The sequence below is a fragment of the Petaurus breviceps genome, unplaced genomic scaffold, assembly GCF_028583685.1.
Source record: "Petaurus breviceps papuanus isolate PSGF00001 unplaced genomic scaffold, PetGlider_PUasm1.0 91133, whole genome shotgun sequence".
Classification (NCBI taxonomy): Eukaryota; Metazoa; Chordata; class Mammalia; order Diprotodontia; family Petauridae; genus Petaurus; species Petaurus breviceps.
Window position 1 is genome coordinate 26141383 of NW_027187419.1, and position 24023 is coordinate 26165405.

Below are 24023 nucleotides of genomic sequence, written 5' to 3' on the forward strand. Positions count from 1 at the left end.
TTCTGACAGGAGGCCCATACCTGAAACCACTGGGATCTTAGATTACTCACACTGATTAAGGGCTAACTATGTTCAAGGTTCAATGGATATAAAAGGTCAAAACTCAAACAGACCCTGCCTTCAAGGAGCTTACATCTCATGGGGATATGAAATATGTAGACAGTTAAATGTGTCAATTATTGTGTGAGGATGGCGAGATGTAGCAGCAAGCACCCCAAGCGCGTCCTCAGGGTTTGCTGCCCATACAGGTTCTTGGATCTGCTTTGTTAAAGGAAAGCAACTCAAAATGGGTTAACAAGCTTACTTTAATCAGTCAGACATATATCGTTTACCTTGTTCAGGAGAAAAGGTCAGCACCCTGAACCTCAAAATATACAGGCATAATTATCAAGACAGAAACATCAAGTAGACAGATTTCCAAACTGTCCAACCATTACATCCATACCCAGTCAACATCTGGGTTTCCACATTCTGGGTTTTTCAAAGCCGGGGGACTCTCAACAACGGCTTCCCAGAATTCAGATCAAATCACAGAACACTTCTCAAAGTGAGTCCCAAAAACAAAGCTACACATCAGGGCTTATATAGCCTTCTCCTGGCTCAGAGAATGTAACAACCTTATTGACTCACTGGCCAATCAAGAAGTATCTACTGAAAAACAAGCCTCCCCCACCCCAGGCATCAGGTGCACATTAGCCTAGGGGCAGGGAAGATCTTTAAAATTTACATTCTTATTACACGAGAGTACAACAATTGGAAGCCTCTTTAGTTGTCTGGAAGACTTTTAGTTTAATTTAGCCAGAACTAAGGTTTCACTAGCAGAACTTTGGTGACCCTTGGATCACTCCCACCATGGTGAGGTATTGGAGTGATAGAAGATAACGTATTACATGTAAATTTTAAAAAATAAAGAAAAAGGGAAAAAAAAAATAGGATGAGAGAGGTCTTCATGAGAGCAAATGCTTATGATTTTCTAATCTACTTTAAACCTGTTCCCCAGATTACCATGGTCACAATTACAGAAACACACACACACACACACACATCTCTTTTGCCAATCAAATTTAAGGCAGCCCCATAGAAAACTTATAGCCACATTGTTTAACTTCTAATTTATTTTCCCCTGTGGTACATAAAAACAAATTTTAACATTTGTTTTTAATTTTTTTTTATTTTAATTAAATAAAAAAAAAATAAAATGTTTTTAAAATATTAACATCTGCTAATAAAACTTTCAGTTCCAAATTCACTCCTTTGCTCTCTCTCCCCAGCCCCTCTCATTGAGAAGGCAAGCAGATCAATATAGGTTATACATATGTAGTCATGCAAAACATATCCATAATAGTTGTATTGTGAAAGAAAACATAGATCAAAAAACATCAAGAAAAATAAAGTTTAAAAAGTAAGCTTCAATCTGTATTCAGATATCATCAGTTCTTTCTCTGATGATGCATAGCGTTTTTCATCATAAGATCAGAGTTGTCAGATCACTGTATTTCTGAGAACAGCCAAGTCATTTACAGCTGATCATTTTACAAGATTGCTCTTAGTTTGTACACAGGTTATTTCACTTTGAATCAGCCCATGCCAGTCTTTGCAAGTTTTTCTGACAGCATCCTGCTCATCATTTCTTATAGTACAATAGTATTCCAGCATAATCACATACCACACCTTGTTCAGCCATTCCCCAACTGGTAGGCATTCCCTCAGTTTCTAATTCTTTACCCCCAGAAAAGAACTATTGCATATATTTTTATACACATAGGTCCTTTTCTTTTTTTATATATCTGTTTTGAAATACAGACCTGGTAGTAGTGGTACTGCTATGTCAAAGTATATACATGGTTTATAGCCCTTTGGGCAGAGTTCCAAATTGTACTACAGGATGTCGAATCAGTTCACAACTCCACCAACAATGCATTAAAGCCTCATTTTTCCCACATCCCCTCCAAAATCTGTTATTTACATTTTCAGTCCTACTAGCAAATCTAATAGGTATGAGGTAATAACTTAGAATTATTTTCATTTGCATTTCCCTAGTCAATAGGGAGTTGGAGTACATTTTTTCCTGTGGCTACAGATATATCACCAGAAAACTGATGATATCTTTTGATCATTTATCATTTGGGTCATGGTTATTTTTATAAATTTGACTCAGTTCCCTATAAGTTTGAGAAATGAGGCTTTTATCATAGAAATCTGGTTCAATTTTTTTTTTCATGGTTACCATCGCTAACTGTATTTCCCTCCATTCTATCCCCTCCACTGTTTATTCTACTCTCTGTCTCCTTTCACCTTGTCCCTACTCAAAAGAGTTTTGCTTCTGACTATACACTTACCCCCTACCCCAATCTCTCCTCTCTATCACATCCTCTTTCTCTTAAACCCTTTCCTTCCTATTTTCCTATAGGATAAGATAGTTATACTCAACTGAGTGTGTATGTTATTCCCTCTTTGAGCCAATTTTGATGAGTGTAGGATTCTCTCACTTCCTCTTACCTCCCTCCACTTTCCCTCCACAGTAAAACTTTTGCTTTTTCTTGCCTCTTTTATATGAGAAAATGTACCTCATTCTACCTTGCCTTTTAACTTTCTCCCAGTACATTCCTCTCTCACCCTTTAGTTTTCTTTTTTAGATATCATCCCTTCATGCTCAACTCACACTTTTGCCCCCTATCTATACTCCTTCTAACTACCCTAATAATGAGAAAGGTCTTATGAGTTACAAATATCATCTTCTCATGTAAGAATGTCAACAATTTAACCTTATTAAGGACTTTATGGTTTCCCCTTCTTTTTTACCTTTTTATGCTTCTTTTGAGTCTTGTATTTGAAAGTCAAATTTTCTATTCATTTCTATTCTTTTCATCAAAAATGATTGGAAGTCCTCTATTTCATTGAATTGCAATTCTTTTCCCCTGAAGAATTTTACTAATTTTTCTGGGTAAGTGATTCTTTGCTGTAATCCTAGCTCCTTTTCCCACCAGAATACCATATTCTAAACCCTCATATCCTTTAATGTAGAAGCAGTTAAATCTTAGATAATCCTGACCATGGCTCCATCATACTTAAATTGTTTCTTTCTGGCTGCTTACAATATTTTCTCCTTAACCTGGGAATTCTGAAATTTGGTTATAATATTCCTGGAAGTTTTCTCTTGGGATCTCTTTTGGGAGGTGATTTGTGGATTCTTCCCATTTGTATTTTACCCTCCACTTCTACCATATCAATGCAGTAGTTTTCCTTGATAATTTCTTGAAAGATGATGTCAAAGCTCTTTTTTTTATCATAGCTTTCAAGTAGCCAATATATTTTTGTTTGTTTGTTTTTAGGAGGGTGTAGCAGCAAGCACCCCAAGAGTCCTCAGGGTGTCTGCCAACACAGGTTCTTGGATCTGCTTTGTTAAAGGAAAGCAACTCAGAATGGGTTAACAAGCTTACTTTAATCAGTCAGATATGTATCATTTACCTAGTTTAGGGGAAAAAGGTCAGCACCCCGAACTTCAGAATATACAGACAAAGAATTATCAAGACAGAGAAACAGATCAAGTAGACAGTTTTCTAAACTGTCCAACCATTACATCCATAGCAAACAACATCTGGGTTTCAAAGCCGGGGGGCTCTGGGCAATGGCTTTCCAGAGTTTCATCTGATCAAATCACAGAACATTTCTCAAAGTGAGCCCGAAAACAAAGCTACACATCAGGGCTTATATAGCCTTCTCCTGGCTCAGAGAATGTAACAACCTTATTGACTCACTGGCCAATCAAGAAGTATCTACTGAAAAACAAGCCTCCCACCCCAGGCTCCAGGTACACTTTAGCCTGGGGCAGGGAAGATCTTCAAATTTACATTCCCATTACAGAGCGGGGAGGCAGGGCAATTGGGGTTATGTGATTTGCCCAAGGTCACATGGCTAGTAAGTATTAAGAGTCTGAGACCAGATTTGAACTCAGGTCCTCCTGACTTCAGGTCTGGTGTTCTATTGACTGTGCCACCTAGCCTCCCCAAGTCTAATAATTTTTAAATTATCTCTCCTGGATCTATTTTCCATGTCAGTTGTTTTTCCAATGAGATATTTCTCATTGTCTTCTACTTTTTCATTCTTTTTTGTTTTATAATTTCTTGATTTCTCAAAATCATTAACTTCCATTTGCTCCATTCTATTTTTAAAGAATGCTTTTCCTCAGTGAGCCTTTCAACCTTATTTTCCATTTGGCCAATTCTACTTTTTAAGGCATTCTACTCCTCACTGGCTTTTTGAACATCATTTCACCATTTGGCCTGGTCTGTTTTTTTCATTGTGTTGTTGTTTCGCATGTTTTTTTTAATGTGTTATTTTCTTCAGTATTTTTTGTGTTTTCTTTAACAAGCTGTTGATTCATTTCTCATGATTTTCTTGTATCACTCTCATTTCTTTTCCAAATTTTTCCTTTACCTCTCCTATTTGAATTTCAAAATTTCCAAAATCCTTTCTGATCTCTTACATGGTCTGAGACCAATCCATATTTTTCTTGGAGGTTTTAGATGTAGGAGCTTTGACTTTGTTGTCATTGTCTGAGTGTGTGTTTTGATCTTCCTTGTCACCATAGTAACTATCTGTAGTCAGAGTTGGTTTTCTCCCACTGTTTACTCATTTTCTCAAATTATTAGTTGACTTTTAAGTCTTTATTAAAGAAGTAATCTGTTTTCAGGGTGGAGGAGACTGTCCCAAGCTTCAGGGGTTTTATTTTCAGAAATATTTTGAGGGAATTGTAAGTTTTCAGTTCTTCCAAAGTGATGTGATCTAAGGAGACATATGCACTACTCTCCTGACCTGTGCTCTGGTCTGTGAGCAATCACAAGCAGTATTTTCTGCCCTTGAAAATATGAGGAGGGTCTCCCACAACCCTTTGTCATATGCTTTGCTATAGTATTGCTCCTGCAATCATTGGGACTACTACACCAATATTTGAGTATGGCCAAAGGAACAGAGTCCTGACTCAGTGTTACCAAAAAGATCCTTGTAGCCTCTTTCTGATGAATTGTCCAACCCCATTACTGTCTGTGGACTGAGAGCTCTAGAAGTAGCTGCTGCAGCTACAACTGCTGATTCAGTCACTCCCAAGACCTTCTCCCAGTTTGCTGGGGTTAGGGCTATACCATGGTCTGTACTGGACTGACCTCGACTCTCACCCAGGTGCATCAGATGTTTCCTGCTGACCTTCGAAGCTGCCTTTGGTGTCTATGGGGTGAGAGGTCTGGAAGCCACAACTGCTGCTTGTGAGTCAGTTCCCCCAAAGTCTGCTCTGGGTTGGCTGGCACCTAGTCTACACCTTCACAGCCTCTGCTGGACTGAATTCCTCTCTCACCCTGGTATAACAGACCTTTCCTACAGACCTTCTGAGTTTCATTAGACTGGAAATTTGTTTCACTCCATCTTCCTGTGGGGTCTGCTACTCTAGAATTTGTTTAGAATAATTTTATAAGGTTTTTAGGGTTAATTTGATTTTAAAAAAAGAAGAAAAACAAATTACAAGCATGAAATTGAAAAGGGTAAAATTACCACCAATGAAGAGGAGATCAAAGCAATAATTAGGAGTTATTTTTCCCAAATGTATGCCAATGAATATGAAAAGCTTAGTAAAATAGATGAGTATTTACAAAAATATACATTCCCCAGATTAACAGAAGAGGAAATAAAATACTTAAATAATCCCATTTCAGAAAAAGAAATTGAAAAAGTCATCAATAGGCTCTCAAATAAAAAATCTCTTGGGTCAGATGGATTTACAAGAGAATTCTATCAAACATTTAAAGAACAATTCATTCCAATACCATATAAATTATTTGGAAAATAGGAAAAGAAGGAGTCCTATCAATTTTTTTTTTTATGGTACAGATAATGGTGGTGATACCTAAACCAGGAAGAGTCAAAACAGAGAAACAAAATTACAGACTAATTTCCCTAATGAATATAGATGCAAAAATTTTAAATAAAATATTAGTAAAGAGATTATAGCAAATTATCTTGAGGACAATATACTATGATCAGGTAGGATTTATACCAGGAATTCAGGAATGCTTCAATATTAGGAAAATTATCAGAATAATTGATAGTATCAACAACAAAAATAAGAGAAATCATATGATCATCTCAATAGCTGTAGGGAATTTTTTGAAAAAATATAATACCCATTCCTATTAAAAATCCTAGAGATCATAGGAATAAGTGGAGTCTTCCTTAAAATGCTAAGTACCATCTGTTGAAAACCATTAGCAAGAATTATATGGAATGGGATAAGCCAGAAGTATTTGCAATAAGATCAGAGGTGAAACAAATATTTCCATTATCATTATTGTTATTCAGGATTGTACAAGACATATTAACTTTATCAATAACAGAAGAAAAAGAAATTGAAGGAACTACAATAGGCAAAGATAAAAAAACTATCACTCTTTGCAGATGTTAAGATGGTATATTTAGAGAATCCTATATAATAAAAACTACTTGAAATAATGAACAACTTTAGCAAAGTTGCAGCATATAAATAAAATACAACATCAATCATTAGCATTTCTATATATTACTAACAAATCCCAACAGCAAGAGATAGAGAAATTACATTTAAACTTACTGTAGACATTATAAAATATTTGGAAGTCTACCTGCCAAAACAAACCCAAGACCTATATGAACACAATTATAAAACACTTTTCACACAAATAAAGTCACATATAAATGATTGGAAAAATATCCGTTATTCATGGGTAGGTTGAGAGATTACAATAAAAACAATAAAAATTACTAAAAAGGTATTTCTACTAAATTAAATCACTTATTCAGTGCCATACTAATCAAACTATCAAAAAATTATTTTCTGGAACTAAAAAAAAAAAAACGATAACAAAATTCATCTGGAAGAGCAAAAGGTCCAGAACATCAAGGGAATTAATGAAAAGAAATGCAAGGGAAGGTGGCCCAGCCCTACCACATTTTAAATTGTATTATAAAGCAGCAATCATCAAAACTACTTGGTAATTGCTAAGAAATAGAATGATGGATGATTAGAATAGATTAGGTAAAAAAGATGCAGTAGTCAATAACAATAGTAACATATTGTTTGATAAACACAAAGACCACAGTCTCTGGGATAAGAACTCACTATTTTAAAAAATTGCTGGGAAAACTGAAAAAGAATATGACAGAAACTAGGCACAGACCAACCACTTATACCACATACTAAGACAAAGTAAAATACTAAAGGTAAACTAGGAGAGCAAGGAATACTTGACCTGACAGATTTATGGAGAAGGGAAGCATTTATGATCAAACAAGAGATAGAGAACATTATGAAATGCAAAATGGATGATTTTGATTACATTAAATTCAAAAGGTTTTGCACAAACAAAACAAATACAATGAAAATTAGAAGGGAAGCAGAAAACTAGGGGAAAAAAAAATCACAGCCAGAATCTCAAATAAAGACTTCATTTCTAAAATACATAGAGAACTGAGGCAAATGTATAAGAATACAAGTTGTTCCCCAGTTGATAAATAGCCAAAGGATATTAATAGGTGGTTTTCAGAGGAAGAAATTAAAGTTATCTATAGTCATATGAAAAAATGCTCTAAATCAGTGTTGAATAGAGAAACGCAAATCAAAACAACTGAGGTACTGCATCTCACCAATCAGACTGGCTAAGATGACAAACCAGGAAAATGATAATTGTTGGAGATGTGGGAAAATTGGAACACTAATGAATTGGTGGTGGAGTTGTGACCTGATCTAACCATCCTGGAGAACAATTTGGAACTATGCCCAAAGGGCTATTAAACTCTTCATACCCTTTGACCCAGAAATATCACTTCTAGGTCTGTATTACAAAGAGGTCATAATGGGTAAAAAAAAAAAAAAACATGTACAAAACTATTTACAACAGGTCTTTCTGTGGCAGCCAAGAGTTGGAAATTGAAGGGATGTCAATCAGTTGAGGAATGTCAGAACAAGTTTTAATATTTTGATGTAATGGAATATTATTGTGCTATAAGAATGATGATCAGTCAGACTTCAGAAAAAAAAATAGAAAGACTTCTACAAATTAAAGCTGAGTAAAGTAAGAAGAACAAGGAAAACATTGTACACAGGATCAACAACATTGTGTGATGACTAACTTTGATAAGCTTAGCCCTTCTCAGCAATGGAAGGTTCTAAGACAACTCCAAGACTAATGATGAAAAATGATATTCACATAGACAAAGATCTATGGAGTCTGAATGCAGATTGAAGCATAATATTTGCTCTTTTTTCTTTTGTTTCTTCTTTCTCATGATTCCTCCCATTGGTTCTTATTCTTTACAACATAAATAATGTGAAAATATGTTTTATATGAATGTATATCTATAGCCTATATCAGAATGCAAGCTGTCTTGGGGAGGTTAAGGTGAGGGATTAGCAAGAAAACATAAAACTCAAAATATTATGGCAGTGAATGTTGAAAACTAAAAACAAATAATAAAAAGTCTACCATCATATTACATACAAATAATAAAGAAGACATCATGAAAGAAAATGGCCTATAAGATTCAAAGGACAAAGCAAAAACAGAAAGAATCTACCAGTCATCTCCTGAAAGAAATAACAAATGGAAAACACCAATTCGCCTATAACAAATATACAGAATTTTTGGATCAAAGAAAAAATATACTTACTGTAAGCAAACAGGAAAAACATAATGCAAGCAATGAGGAGGAATACCCAAAATTTCACAAGATTATTTGTAACCTATCAAGGAGTAGAGAGCATGAAATAATATTTCAAAAAGAAAAAGATATGAAATTATCACCATGGATTACTTTTCCAACTGAGTATAACACTTTTCTTGTTGTTACAAAGTACAAAATGGACATTCAATGAAAGAGAGTTATTAATATTTATAAGGTAACTAGGTGGCATAAAGGACTGAAGTCAGGAAGATTCATCTTTCTGAATTCAAATCTGACTTCAGATACTTACTAGCTGTATGACCCTAGGCAAATCACTTAACTCAGTTTACCTTCGTTCCTCATCTGTAAAATGAGCTGAAGAAGGAAACAGCAAACCACTCCAGTGTCTTTGTCAAGAAAACTCCAAATGGGGTCATAAAGAGTCAGACACAGCTGGAACAAATGAATCACAATAAAAGATTCATGATTGAAAAGACTAATGTCAAAGAGACATTTCAAAACACACACACAGGTGTCAAGACTAGCCATCTTAAAAGGCAAAACAAGTAAGTAACCAGGAGGAACTTTACAAGAAGGAACTGTGGAGGAAGAGGTTGCCCAGGAAGGCATGGCCCACAGAGGCAGAGGCAGGCCCAGAAGCCATGGCCCACAGAGGCAGGCCCAGAAGAGGCCTGATCAACTCTGAGGGCAAGTCGTCCTACCAATCACAAGGGCCACTACAAGGCCTATCACCAAAGAGTTGGTACAGGAAAGAGCAAGGTAAGAATCAAATGCAGGGGCCCCTGTCCTGGACAGTAAATACTCCTGGGGCTACCACTTCATAGCCCAGAAATTACCAAAAAAAAAAAAAAACAACCCTATTAGGACCTCCAAAGACCAGGATGACAGTGAACTTCGCCTGCTCCAACCCCCCACCCTGACCCTGAAAACATAGTAACTATTGCCCCGGGGCAAAACCCTCTAAAGTAAAGGCTTGGGATCCCTAGAGAAAGGGCATGGCTAGGGTCCTGACTCAAAATGGGTAGAAAGCAGACTACAAAGACTCTGGAGTACTACTATCCTCAAAGAGAGGAAACAAACTCAGAGGAAGACAATATGGACTCCACACCCACAGCTGAAACATCAACAGGGAATGGGTCCCAAGCACAGAAAGCTCTCCTAGATGAGATCAAAAAGAACTTTGAAAACAAAATGAGAGAGATAGAAGACAAAATGAATAATTCTCTCAAAACCAAAATCGCAGAATTAGAAAAACATTATAATGAAGAAAACATCTCTCTAAAAAGAAAAGTGTATGATATGGAAAAGGAACTCCAAAAATTAACCCAGAAAAATGATTTGCTAAAAACTAGAATCAACCAAATTGAAATAAAAAACTCTATGAGGAACCAAGAATTAGTCAAACAAAACAACAAAAATGAAAAATTAGAAAAAGGGGTAAAATACCTCAATGGAAAAATAACTGACCTGGAAAACAGATCCAGGAGAGATAATCTGAGAATTATAGGCCTACCAGAAAATCATGATGAAAACATGAGCCTGGACAATATTGTCCAAGAGCTCATTAAGGAAAACTGCCCTGAGATACTAGAACCTGAGGGTAAAATAGTAATTGAGAGAATCCACCGGACACTTGCTGAAAGAGATCCCAAACTGAAAAGTCCTCGAAATGTTGTGGCTAAACTCCAGAAATATCATATAAAAGAGTAAACACTTCAAGTGGCCAGGAAAAAACAATTCAAACATCAAGGGTCCACAGTGAGGATCTCACAGGATTTTGGCAGCCTCTACACTGAAAGATCGGAGGCAGTGGAATACAATTTTCTGGAAGGCAAAAGAGCTCAGGTTACAACCAAGGATCACATACTAAGCGAGACTGAGCATATTCTTCAAGTCAAAGAGATGGTCATTCAATGATATAACAGAGTTCCAGACCTTCCTGATAAAAAAGCCAGAACTCAATGGAAAATTCAACCTCCAATTACGAGATGCAACAGTGACGTAGAAAGGTAAACAAGGAAAACACACACACACCCCCTGCTATTTGATAAGAGCAAACTGGTTATAGACAAGTAGAGGGTGAGTAAAAAATACACAAAATGATGATTAAAAAAAAACATCTTATTAAGGGCTACAAAGGGACTGCAATGGAAGAAGAGAAACGAATGAAGTGGAAAAGGGCAAATTATGCCACACAACGAGGCATAAAAACAGTATAGCAGAGGAAAAGAAGGGAGGGAGATGAGAATCATATGAGCTTTTCCCTCATTGCTTCTGGTGCAAGGAGGGAATAACAACCAGTTAAGCATAGGATTCTATGGAGAAGAAACGCAAAAAGTATCATTTTAGAGGGAAAGAGTAGAGGGAGAGGAGCTTCACATGAGATTTGTTCCTGTCACTCTTTGTACAAAGAAGAAATAACATACTACATTAAGTATAAAAATATCCTACAGGCAGTAGGAGGGGGAAAGGGCTAAAAGGGGGGGGGCAGTTGTTAATAGGGAGGGAAGAAGTAAGGGGAAAGGGGAGGAAAAGGTAGGGGGGCCGATACAGGAATACTGAGGGAGGCAGTGGTCAAAAGGAAAACTATTAAGCGGGGGGGGGGGGGGGGAGGTAGAAGGGGGAAAAAAATATGAGTATTAACAGGGGATGGAATAGGATGGAGGGAAATAAACAGAAAACAATCCTAATTGTAAATGTGAATGGAATGAACTCTCCCATAAAACGGAGACAGATAGCAAAACAGATTAGAAATCATATTCCTACAATATGCTGTTTACAAGAAACATATCTGAAACAGAGGAAACACACACGGTAAAGGTAAAAGGCTGGAATAAAATGTATCATGCCTCAGCTAAAGTAAAAAAAGGAGGGGTAACAATCCTTATCTCAGATAAAGCAAAAGCAAAAATTGACCTAATTAAAAGAGATAAGGAAGGAAACTATATCCTGTTAAAAGGCATGCTCGAGAATGAAGCAATAGCATTACTTAACATATATGCACCAAGTGGTATAGCATCCAAATTCCTAGAGGAGAAGGTAAAGGAATTAGAGGAAGAAATAGATAGCAAAACTATACTAGTGGGAGACCTTAAACTCCTCCTCTCTGAACTTGGTAAATCCAACCTCAAAATAAACAAGAAAGAAGTTAAGGAGGTGAAGAGAATTTTAGAGAGGTTAGATATGATTGATCTCTGGAGAAAACTGAAAGAGGATAAAAAGGAATATACTTTCTTCTCAGCAGTTCATGGCACACACTCAAAAAATGACCACGTTCTAGGGCATGAAAACCTCCCTTCTTTTCTTCTTCTATACTGTTTTTTATGTCTCTTTGTGTGGCATAATTTACTCTTTTCCACTTCATTCATTCCTCTTCATCCATTGCAGTAAGGCAGAAATAATAAATGCATCCTTCTCAGATGATGATGCAATAAAAATTATATGCAATAAAGGGCCATGGAAAGACAGACTAAAAACTAATTGGAAATTAAACAATTTAATCCTAAAGCACAAGTGGGTCAAACAAGAAATTATAGAAACAATCAGTAGTTTCATTCAAGAGAATGATGATAATGAGATAAGATACCAAAATTTGTTAGACGGATTAAAGGCAGTTCTTAGGGGAAGTTTTATATCCCTGAGTGCATACGTGATTAAATTAGAGAAAAAAGAGGTCAACAAATTGGGCATGCAATTGAAAAACCTAGAGAAAGAACAAATTCAAAATCCCCAAATAAATACTAAATTGGAAATATTGAAAACCAAAGGAGAGATTAATAAAGTTGAAATTAAGAAAACTATTGAATCAATAAATAAAATTAAGAGCTGGTTTTATGAAAAACACAACAACAAAATTGATAGACCCTTAGTCAAGATGATAAAAAAAGAAAGAAGAAAACCAAATTATGAGTATCAAATTGAAAAGGGTGAATTCCAAAGAAGAGGAAATCAAAACAATAATTACAAATTATTTGTCCCAATTTTATGCACATAAATTTGACAATCTTAGGGAAATGAATGAATATTTACAAAAATACAAGTTGCCCAGATTAACTGAAGAGGAAGTTAATTACTTAAATAACCTCATCTCAGAAAAAAAGAAATTGAACAAGCCATCAGTCAGCTCCCTAGGAAAAAATCTCCAGGGCCAGATGGATTTACTAATGAATTCTATCAAAAACTTAAAGAACAATTGATTCCAATACTCTACAAACTATTTGGGAAAATTAGTGAAGAAGGAATCCTATCAAATTCTTTTTATGACACAAATATGGTACTGATACCTAAATCAGGAAGAAATAAACCAGAGAAAGAAAATTATCTCAAAGCAACTTATCTCAAGAAAAATACACTTTGATCAAGTAGGATTTATTCTAGGAATGCAAGGATGGTTTAATATTAGGAAAACCATCAGTATAATTGAGCATATCAACAATAAAAGTAGCAGAAAATACACGATCATCTCAATAGATGGACAAAAGGCTTTTGACAAAATACAACATCCATTCCTATTAAAAACATTAGAATGTATAGGAATAAATGGAGCCTTCCTTAAAATAATAGGTAGCATCTATTTAAAGCCATCAGCAAGTATTATATGTAATGAGGAGAAGCTAGAAGAATTTCCCATAAGATCAGGGGTCAAACAAGGGTGTCCACTATCACCCCTCTTATTCAATCTGGTCCTAGAAATGTTAGCAGTACCAATTAGAGAAGAAAAAGAAATCAAAGGAATCAACTTAGGCAAAGAAGAGACCAAGCTATCACTCTTTGAAGATAATATGATGATATACTTAGAGAATCCTAGAGAATCAAGTAAAAAACTACTTGAGACAATAAATAAATTTGGCAAAGTTGCAGGATATAAAATAAACCCACATAAATCCTCGGCATTCCCATATATTTCCAATGAAATTCAACAGCAAGAGATAGAAAGAGAAATCCCATTAAAAGTTACTGTAGACATTATAAAATATTTGGGAATCTACCTGCCAAAACAAACCCAGGACCTATATGACCACAACTACAAAACACTTTTTACACAAATAAAGTCAGATCTAACTAACTGGAAAAATATCAATTTCTCATGGCTGGGCCAAGCTAATATAATAAAATGACAATTTTACCTAAATTAAACTATATATTTAGTGCCATCCAAATTATTTTACAAAAAAACTGCTTTATAAAGCTAGAAAAAATAGTAAAAAAAATCATTTGGAAGAATAAACATCCAGAATATCAAGGGAATTAATGAAAAGAAATGCTAGGGAAGGTGGGCTAGCTATACCAGATTTCAATCTGGATTATAAAGCAGCAGTCATCAAAACTACTTGGTACTGGATGAAGAGTAGAGGAGTGGATCAATGGAACAGATTATTCACATAAGATTCAGAAGTTAACGACTATAGTAACCTATTGTTTGATACACCCCAAGACCATAGTTTTGGGGATAAGAACTCACTATCTGACAAAAACTACTGGGAAAACTGGAATATAGTATGGCAGAAAATGGACATAGACCATTATCTAACACCCTACACCAAAATCAAATCGAAATGGCTGCATGATCTTGGTATAAAGGTTGATACTCTAAGCAGTCTCGGAAAACAAGGAATAGTTTACCTGTCATATTTGTAGAGAGGGAAAGACTTTATGACTAAACAAGAATTAGAGAACATTATAAAATGCAAAATGGATAATTTTGACTACATATAATTGAAAAGCTTCTGTACAAACAAAGCCAATGTAACCAAGATTAAGAGGGAGATGGGAAATTGGGAAAGAATCTTTAAAACCTATGTCTCTGACAAAGGCTCATTTCTAAAATATACGGAGAATTGAGTCAAATTTATAAGAATACCAGTCATTCCCCAATTGATAAATGGTCAAAGGATATGAACAGGCAATTTTCAGAAAAAGAAATTAAAGATATCTATAAGCACATGAAGAAATGCTCTAAATCACTATTGATTAGAGAAATGCAAATCAAAACATCTCTGAGGTACCACATCTCACCAGTCAGATTGGCTAAGATGACAAAACAGGAAAATGACAAATGCTGGAGAGGATGTGGGCAAATTGGAACACTAATGCATTGCTGGTGGAGTTGTGAACTGCTAACCTTTTTGAAGAGCAATCTGGAATTATGCCCAAAGGGCTATAAATACTTTCATATCCTTTGACCCAGCAATACCACTCCTAGGGTTATATCCCAAAGAGATCATAGAAGTGGGAGGAAGACCCATATGTACAAAAAATTTTTATGTCAGCTCTTTTTGTGGTGGTAAAGAATTGAAAATTAATGTGGTGCCCATCAATTGGGGAATGGCTGAACAAGTTGTGGTATATGCATGTTATGGAATACTATTGTGCTATAAGAATCGAGGAGCAGATGGACTTCATATTTACCTGGAGAGGCTTATATGAACTGATGCTGAGTGAGAAGAGTAGAACCAGGAAAAATTTGTACACAATTACAGACACGACATATGTGTGATGACCAACTTTGATAAACTGGACTCTTCTCAGAAATGCAGTGATATAAGTCAATCCCAAAAGACTCATGATGGAGAGAAATTGTGCATCCATAGAAAGAACTTGAAAGAACTGAGTTTATATCCAGATGGAAGCAAAATACCTGATCTTTTTCCTTTTCTTGTTTGGTTTTATGTCCTCTTTATCATTTTTCATTCCATCTGATACAATCCGTCTTTATAACCTGACTAATGTATAATGTGAAAGAATTTACAGATCCTATACTTGACTGTATGCCACAATCGGGGGGCGGGGGAGTTAGGGGGACAAAATGTGAAACTCAAGGAATTGTGGAATTGAATCCTGTAAACTAAAAGCAAACAAATTAACTTTTAACAATTTTTAATTAAAAAAATCCAAGAAGGAACTATTTACACTTTAGTGGAGGAGGCATAATTATACAAAGATTTTTTTTCACATCCCTAATGTCATTTGAGATCATTGAGGAACTCAAATATGACCAAAAAACTTGAGAGTTATTTTATTAAGATTTGAAGAGAAAAGGAAGAAAGAAAACTTGGGGGCAATGGATACAATGGAAATGAAAGGATGGGGGACTTATCTCACATAACTGGAGTACACAAGTAAGAGTCTACAGAGTGTGGAAGGATGAGGAAAAAAGGTAACGCTTCATCATCACTTTACTCTTAATTGTTCAAAGGAGAGTAGAACATATACCATGGACACATAAACTGGTGTGTGTGTGTGTGTGTGTGTGTGTGTGTGTGTGTACACATAGATGAAGACACAGACACAGCTACAGACACAGACATAGACATAGGCATTTAACTCATCATAGAAACAAGATGTAATAAAGAGAGAGAAAAGAAGGGGATAACAGGAAAGGTAGATTCAGAGAGGAATTAGTCATAATTCCCAATTTTAGAGGAGGCAAGTAAAGAAGACCTAAAAGAAAATAAAGAAAGGGTAAGAGTATATAATAAAAAGAGAAAAGAGAACAAAAAATATAAGATTATATTTTCTAGAGAAATACACAATTTATAATTGTAACTATAAATGTATATGGTATGAATTAACCCATAAAATAGAAGAAGTGTGTTGGATCAATTGCCAGGATTGTTTAAGAAACACATGTGAAATATAAAGATGCACAGGATTAAAATAAATGACTGGAGTAAATTATTTTATGCATCAGCTAAACTTAAGAAAAGGTAGCAAATATGATTTCACATAAGACAACTAAAACACGTTTAAATTAAAAATAGAAGCAGGAACACTTGTTGAAAGCTATAATAGAAAATAAATTGATATTAAAATATCAAATGGCATAATTAATTTAAAAAAAACTAGATGAGTTATAGAAATAAATAGTAAAATCACAATAGTAGACAAATCTAAATATACCCCCTTTCAGGCCAAGGGAAATTAGATGAAAAGAAAATAAATGGGGTCCTGGATTTTAGAAAAGTTAGCTTTTGCTATGTTAATTTTTTAATCATCATGTATTTTTTTAAAGCAATTGGGGGTAAGTAACTTGCTCAAGGTTACACAGCTAGGTGTTTCTGGGTGTGGTGCTAAGTGTCTGAGCCTGGATCCTATCCCAGGTCATCCCAACTCTGGGGCCGGTGCTCTTACTTGTTGTGCTACCTGGCCACCCCTAATCACCATGTATTAGTATTAAGGATCAACATGTATTAGGATTGAAAAATATCAACAAATGCAGCAAATAAGTATTAAACTTATACTTTATTAACCACAATGAAATGAATTGGTAGTTCTGAAGGGAAGAAACCCAAACTATCTATTGTCATGTAAAAAATGCTTCAAATCACTAATAATTAGAGAAATGCAATTAGGTCAACTCAAATGTTCTACCTTATACCTATCAGACTTGTATAGTTAATAAAAATGAAAATTAAAAATGGTGGAGGGACTGTGGGAAAAAAGGCATGTTAATGAAATATTGTTAGAACTATGAATTAATCCAACTGTTCTGGATAGCACTTTAGAAGCATGATCTAAAATCTATTCAATTTGTGAATAGCCTTTCATCAAGTGATACCAATGCTAAGCCTATATCGCAAAGAATTTTTTAAATTAAGAATTAAAGGGTTTTTTTATGCAAATATATGTATATACATTTATATTTATAGCAGGTTTTATTGGTGGCAAAGAACAGGAAACTAAAGGTTTTCTCATAACTTTGGGAATGATTGAGCAAATTTTTATATATAAAATGTAACTTAAATCTATTAGGCAATAAGAATTGAAGAAAGACAGTTTTAAGAGAAGCCTTGGAAGATTTCTATGAAATGATATGAGATAAAATGAGCAGAACTAGGAAAATAACATTTAAAATAATATTAAATATAAAAATCAACTACTCTAAAAGACTCAATAGCTTTGATCAATGTAATAATCAACCCCATACTGTTCTGGTCTTTCCTTTACCTTTTCCTAAATTTTGAGGGCTCTTCATCTATGGCCTTTGTGTGATCAGTAACTTCCTTACCCCCAAGGAAAATAATTTAATATCAGAAAATTTCCTCCTTGTTATGAATTTGCTACTCTGTTATCTGACCAAAGCAATTGATATTTTCTTTGACTCTACAGAATGAAAGTTATGTTAAGTAAAAGAACTGAAAACATCAGATAGCATTTCTAATGCCATTGAAAAAACAACATGTTGGTAGTAGTTTCCTGGTTAGCTGGTTCAGTTAAATGTTGGAATTTCTGTTATCCCCAAAGGGTTGTGCCATATGATAGAAAGAACTTAGAGAAATAGAAAGAGTCTTAGAATGAGGAAGTTTGGGGCTCAAGCTCATTATCAATATAACTCTCTGAACCATGGTTTTCTCATGTGAGAAACGGATGTAATATTTGTATTATGTACCTCACAAGTTGTTATGAATAGGAGTCTATGTACAACATAAAATGTATTTAAATGTAAGCTATTCCTCCTAAATTCTAAAGCTTTCTCTTTTCTCTTCTTCTGCACTCTAATATTCTTTTTTTATTTTATTTTTATTTATTTATTTTTAGTTTTCAACTAAATCATGTCAAAACTGAATATAATGCGTCAGGGGGAAAATAGGGGTATTCAATGAAATAGAGGACTTTCAAGAATTCTTTTTATTTTTAGTTTTCAACATTCATTCCACAAGATTTTGAGTTAAAATTTTCCCCATCTTTCCCCTACCCCCACCCCAAAATAGCAAGCTACTTTTTCCAACTGTATGCCATGAAAAATATTTCATGATTTTCTTGCATCATTCTCATTTTTCTTCTCAATTTTTCCTCCACTCTTCTTACTTAATTTTCAAAATCCTTCTTGAGCTCCTCCATGGCCTGTAACCAATCCATATTTTTCTTGGAGGCTTTTGATACAGGAATTCTGACTTCACTATCTTCCCTGCCCCTCCATGCCCTGATCCTTTTGTGTCCCCAAAAAAGGATTTTATGGTCTTTTTGTGCTTCAGTTGCTTGCTCATATTGCCAGCCAATTACTTGACTTTTGAGCTCTTTGCCATGGTAGAACTCTGCTTCCAGAATGGAGAGAGTTATGTCCCAAATCGCTGAGATTTTCATAGCTGCCAGAATTATGAGGAGGGCACCTTCTCTACAGCCCCCACAAGCTCTGGCTCACTGGTTACAAACCCCAGGACCATCATCTAAGACCACAATCCAGATCCAAGCAGGTTAAAGCAAGAGTGATTATCCTCTGAATGGTCACTAGGTCCCCTACAATCTGCAGGCCAGCAGCTCTGGAAGCAGCCACGTGTCAGCAGCTGCAAGGCCACAGTTCCTCCGCCACTTCTTGCCCTGGGGGCAGGGGCCAGACAGTGCTCTTCAGTCTCCCTGTTTCAACAGAGTTCCACACTGACCTTTTACTTTGTCTTTGGAGTGTGTGGTTTCAGAAGTCTGGAAACTGCCACAGCTACTGACATTCACTCTCCTGAAGTCTGCTGAGGCCACCACTGGTCAGGGCTGCCCTGGGGCTAAAACTGCATGGCTCACGCAGGCCTGCACCAGGATGCCAGGTTGGTGAGGTAGACCCTTCCTGCCTGCCTGAAGGGCTTCCTTCAGCAGGAGATTTCTTTCTCTCTGTCACTTTGTGGGTTCTGCAGCTCTAAAGTTTGTTTAGAGTCATTTTTTACATGTTTTGGAAGTGATTGGAGCAGGAGCCCACATCAAGTTTGTGCCTCTATTATGCCATCTTGGCTCTGCCCCTTCCAAAATATTCTTAATAGTGATTTATTAAACAAATTATGCTCAACTACCTTGAAGAATTCATTCCTCAAAAAAATGACTATGTGCAATATATTACATTTTCCACCTGAGATACAAAAAATAATATGAAATAATTGTCCTCAAGGAATTTATAATCTTTGGAGTTGGTGTAGCATGCACAAAGTTAAGGAAACTTAAGGTGTTATGACAAGGAAAGGGGCACGAAAACCTGGGAAAGGGGCTCAGGTGATTATATTTTCTATTTGGTAAGTTTTCTCTGCAGATATTGGCATCCCATTGACCACTGACTACTAACTTGATCCTATTTCAGACAAACTCCATCACCACCACAGACAAGTCAAGTGCCTCTGATTGACAGCTCAATAATTACATCTTTTTTTCCACAATAAATAACTTCTGTTAACAGCCAAAACTTACTGATGTTCATTAATGATAGATATTCAAATAAAAGAAGAAAAGCTACAGGCCTGGAAATGTTGCCTCTGTCTAATGGGTATTAATAGGTTTTAGATCAAGGACTTATAAATTGCAAGTGCTATGTCAGTTTCATTTAATAATATTGTGTGTTTTGTATAGTTCTACTTTACACAGCAACCTTATGAGGGAGGAAGGGCAAGTATTATTGATCACAATGCGCATGTGAGCAAATAGGCTTAAAACAGCAAAAAAATCATGTCCAAGGTCACACTGGGAATAACTTAAAAGAGATAAGCAAAACATCAGTCTCTTGATTCCTGGTTGAGAAATCTTACCCAATGAGATGACAAATTCATAATAAACACTTAGTAGGATAAAAGGAAGAGAATGAGCATTTATATGGTTTCGCCTATGTGCCAGATACTGTGCTAAGAGCTTTACAAAGGGAATCTCATTTGATCCTCACAAAAACCCAAAGAGGTATGATATAAAGTGCTTTACTCACCTTAAAGCACCATATGGGTTGATAATCATTGTTGTGATAATGAGAATGATTAATCTATAAGCATCCATTAAGTATCTATTATATGAAGGCTACATAACATAGTGGATAAAGTGCTGGCCTCAGAGTCAGAAATGCCTGGGTTTAGAGGCGGCCAGGTAGCACAGCGAGTAAGAGCACTGCCTCCAGTGTCAGGACGACCTGGAGATCGAATCCCGGGCTCAGACACCCACCCAGAAACACCTGGCCATATAACCTTGAGCAAGTTACTTAAACCCGATTGCTTTAAAAACAAACAAACAAAAAAGAAATGCCTGGGCTCAAGGCCGACCTCTGATTCATACTTTCAATGTGACTGTAAATAAGCTATTTATCAGAGGTCCATTAAAAAATAAAACAAAATCTTAGGTATCATATCAAGTTCTAAGGATTCAAAGACAAAACTGAAATAGGCTCTGCCTTCAAGGAGGCCAAATTGATGATGATGATGATGATGATGATAATGATGATGGTAATCATGATAGTGATTATGATGATAAAAAGAAAGAAGAATTTTTTTCTAAAAGAGGATGTTAGCTAGCTTTAAGAGGATGCCTTACAACTGACCAGAAGCTGCCACTGGATTGAGACCACTGTCACCCTTGCACAAGAACTTCCTGAATTTTTCCCTATTACTTGGTAATAACCTCACATTGTGCTAAAACAAATGGTGTTATTAGATTGAAACCGGTTTTGAAAAGAAAATGCAGAGATCCTCCAGTCCTCACAGAGTCTATTTAGAAAGAAATTACTGCCACTGTCCTATACATACAGAGCCCAGCAAGACATTTGCCTTTCACTGAACAGCTGCCTACCTGAGGGCCATTACCATTGCTTTTTTGCAGAGTGAAGTCTGCATGTGATATTGGAAGAAAAGGGTAAATCTATGTTGTGACTGAGAGTTCAAGTGGTTCCGGAGAGCACATTTGAATCTCAGTAATCGTGAAGAGGGTCATTAATTAGCCCTGGGCAGGAATAAATTTTGAAAAATCACTGAAAGCTGACACTATAAGAGGTGTTGATTAACTCACAGTAGGGAAGAAGCAATCTTAAACTGTATTCTATGACTTTGCCCTCCATTTTTCCATTATGTTAAATTGCTGATGTTAAGTTTAAATTCCCATTTGGGCAAGGCGTGTAAGGTATGTGTGAGATACCAGCTCAAGCTACCTCAGCCCACTGAGGAATTTCTGAATACAGAATAACTCATTTTGGCTTGCAATTTGTATGTATCTGCCCCTTCTCAAGCTTTTTTCTGTGTGTCGGCAAACTGCTAAGCATAGAGCTCACCAAACCAATTCACTAAGGAAAGTACACAAAATTGAAACCCTTTTCAATTAATATACCTGTTAAGAGATATTTTATATCCAGAAGCAACATCAAGATGGATCTATGATTTAGTAAATATGTCCTTTGAAATAAGTGGTCTAATGAACATAAAGGTGGAATAGCTTGCCTGGGATCACACAGCTAACAAGATATTTAAACATATCTCCTTGATTCCAAATCCAACACAATAACCACAAATCAATCAACCAACATACATTTATTAGTTTCTACTATGTACCAAGAACAGTGACAGACACTAAGGATATAATGACAAAATTAGAATGGCCCTTGACCTCAAAAGGTTAGTATTCTTTTGTAAGAGCCATGTATATGTATGCAAAATAGATAAAAATTAAATACCAGCTTTTTTTTGCAGGGGGGGAGGTGAAGGTGGGAAATGCACTAGAACTGGATAATCATCTAAATGCCTTGCTTAGAAGCTGGCATTTGAGCTTCCTTGAAAGAAATTAGGGATTCTAAGAATTGGACATGAGGAAGTGATATATTCTAGGCATTTGCCAGTGCAAAATCATATGCATTGTAGGTGAAATCTTGCAAATGAGGAACAATAAGAAGGCCGAATGACTAAACTACATAGTGTAGGCATCATAGCCAGGAATTTTTTTTTCACTATCCATTCACTTATTTGTTCATTTATTTTTGTTTATTCATTTGTTATGTAGCATCTTGGTCTACATACTTCACATGTGGGGCCTCCAGAATAAATAGCTCAGATCCATGATCATCGGTGGATCCATATCTACTCAAACCATTCTTCACAAGGTATTTACATTTGTACCAAGGTATTTCCCTAATTTATTTCTAATCACAGGGAATACAGCTTAAAACAAAGTCATTTAATGAAATAGAAGTAGAAAATTCAGAGTCGAACTTTCCCCCATAAAACTGAGAGGACTAGAGTTTCACAAATGCATACTCGGTCAGTGGGGAAAATAAATAGACATAAGTATCATGCATGAGAGGTACATACATGGGGCACATGTTGGGCCAGAACATGTCCATGAAGAAACAACACATACTTCAGGCACTTCAGGACCAGTTTCTGTGAAATGCTATGAGGTTTTATTCTGTTTTGATTTTTTTCTCATGGGCCACCTTCCTCTCAAGGTATAGCTTACCTGAGGAGCAATGTGCTCAAAGTATCTAAATACCGGGCACAATACTCAGCTGGTAACTGGTGGTCTTTGGGTTCTAGACAAATACTCTGCCAGAGTGATGCCCTGCTGGTCTCATGACATCTCTATTGGACACATTATTCTGCTGGTACATACCAGTCTCCCAGTGATTATAGCATACTTTGCCCACATAATCTAGACACTAGCTTATAGGTTCAACTTTTCACCAAGCCACCTCAGCTCCAGTCAGCTAGGTTATAATGGCTTGAACCTCTCCCTGATGGGAAAAAGCTGATTACTCTCTAATCACTGTCATCCTCCCCCGTTTACAAACAGCAAGCAAGCACTCCCAGGCTAAAATTAAACCTTTTTACTCCTCTTCCAGTGAGTGGTAAAGATCAAAGTTACAAACAACTATTTGATTTGTGGTTACATATTCCCAGGATCCTCTCTGGCTTAGCATGAAAATTAATTTGATCTAGAGCCAAGGTAAGCTATAGAGTCAAGGTTATTTTTCTCTATAGAACCAACTTTTCTTTTTGTCTCTGTTATGCAAATCCATCAACAAAAGTCTGGTTGTTTTAATGGACCATTTTGGTTATCTAAAAACTTCAGCCCCCATGTATATATATATATATATATATATATATATATATATTTTTCAGAAAATGGCTTAAAGAGATAATGAAATATAGCTCCATTCTCTCAGCAGAGAGATGGGAAATTACACAGGCAGAATGTTGCATACATTGTCAGATGCCACAGCTGTATGTACTATTTTCGCTCAACTGCTTTTCTATGGTGGAAATAACAATTCAGTGTTAGAATATAAAAAGAATTATTTTCAGGAATTACATAAACAAATCTTGTTGTATTTTATTTTATTTCTTTTTTTAATACATCTTTGGGTCAGGAAAGGGGGGAAATAGTTCAGGCAATGGGATTTTCCTTGAAAATATACAACTCCAGGGGCAACTAGGTGGTACAGTAAGTAGAGAACCAGTCCTCGAGTCAGGAGGACCCGAGTTCATATCCAACCTCAGATACTTGACACTTAATAGCTGTGTCACCTTGGGCAAGTCACTTAGTCCCAATTGCCTTGCCTTCCCCCCACTAAAAAAATGTATTCTACTGCTTTATGTTTTGAA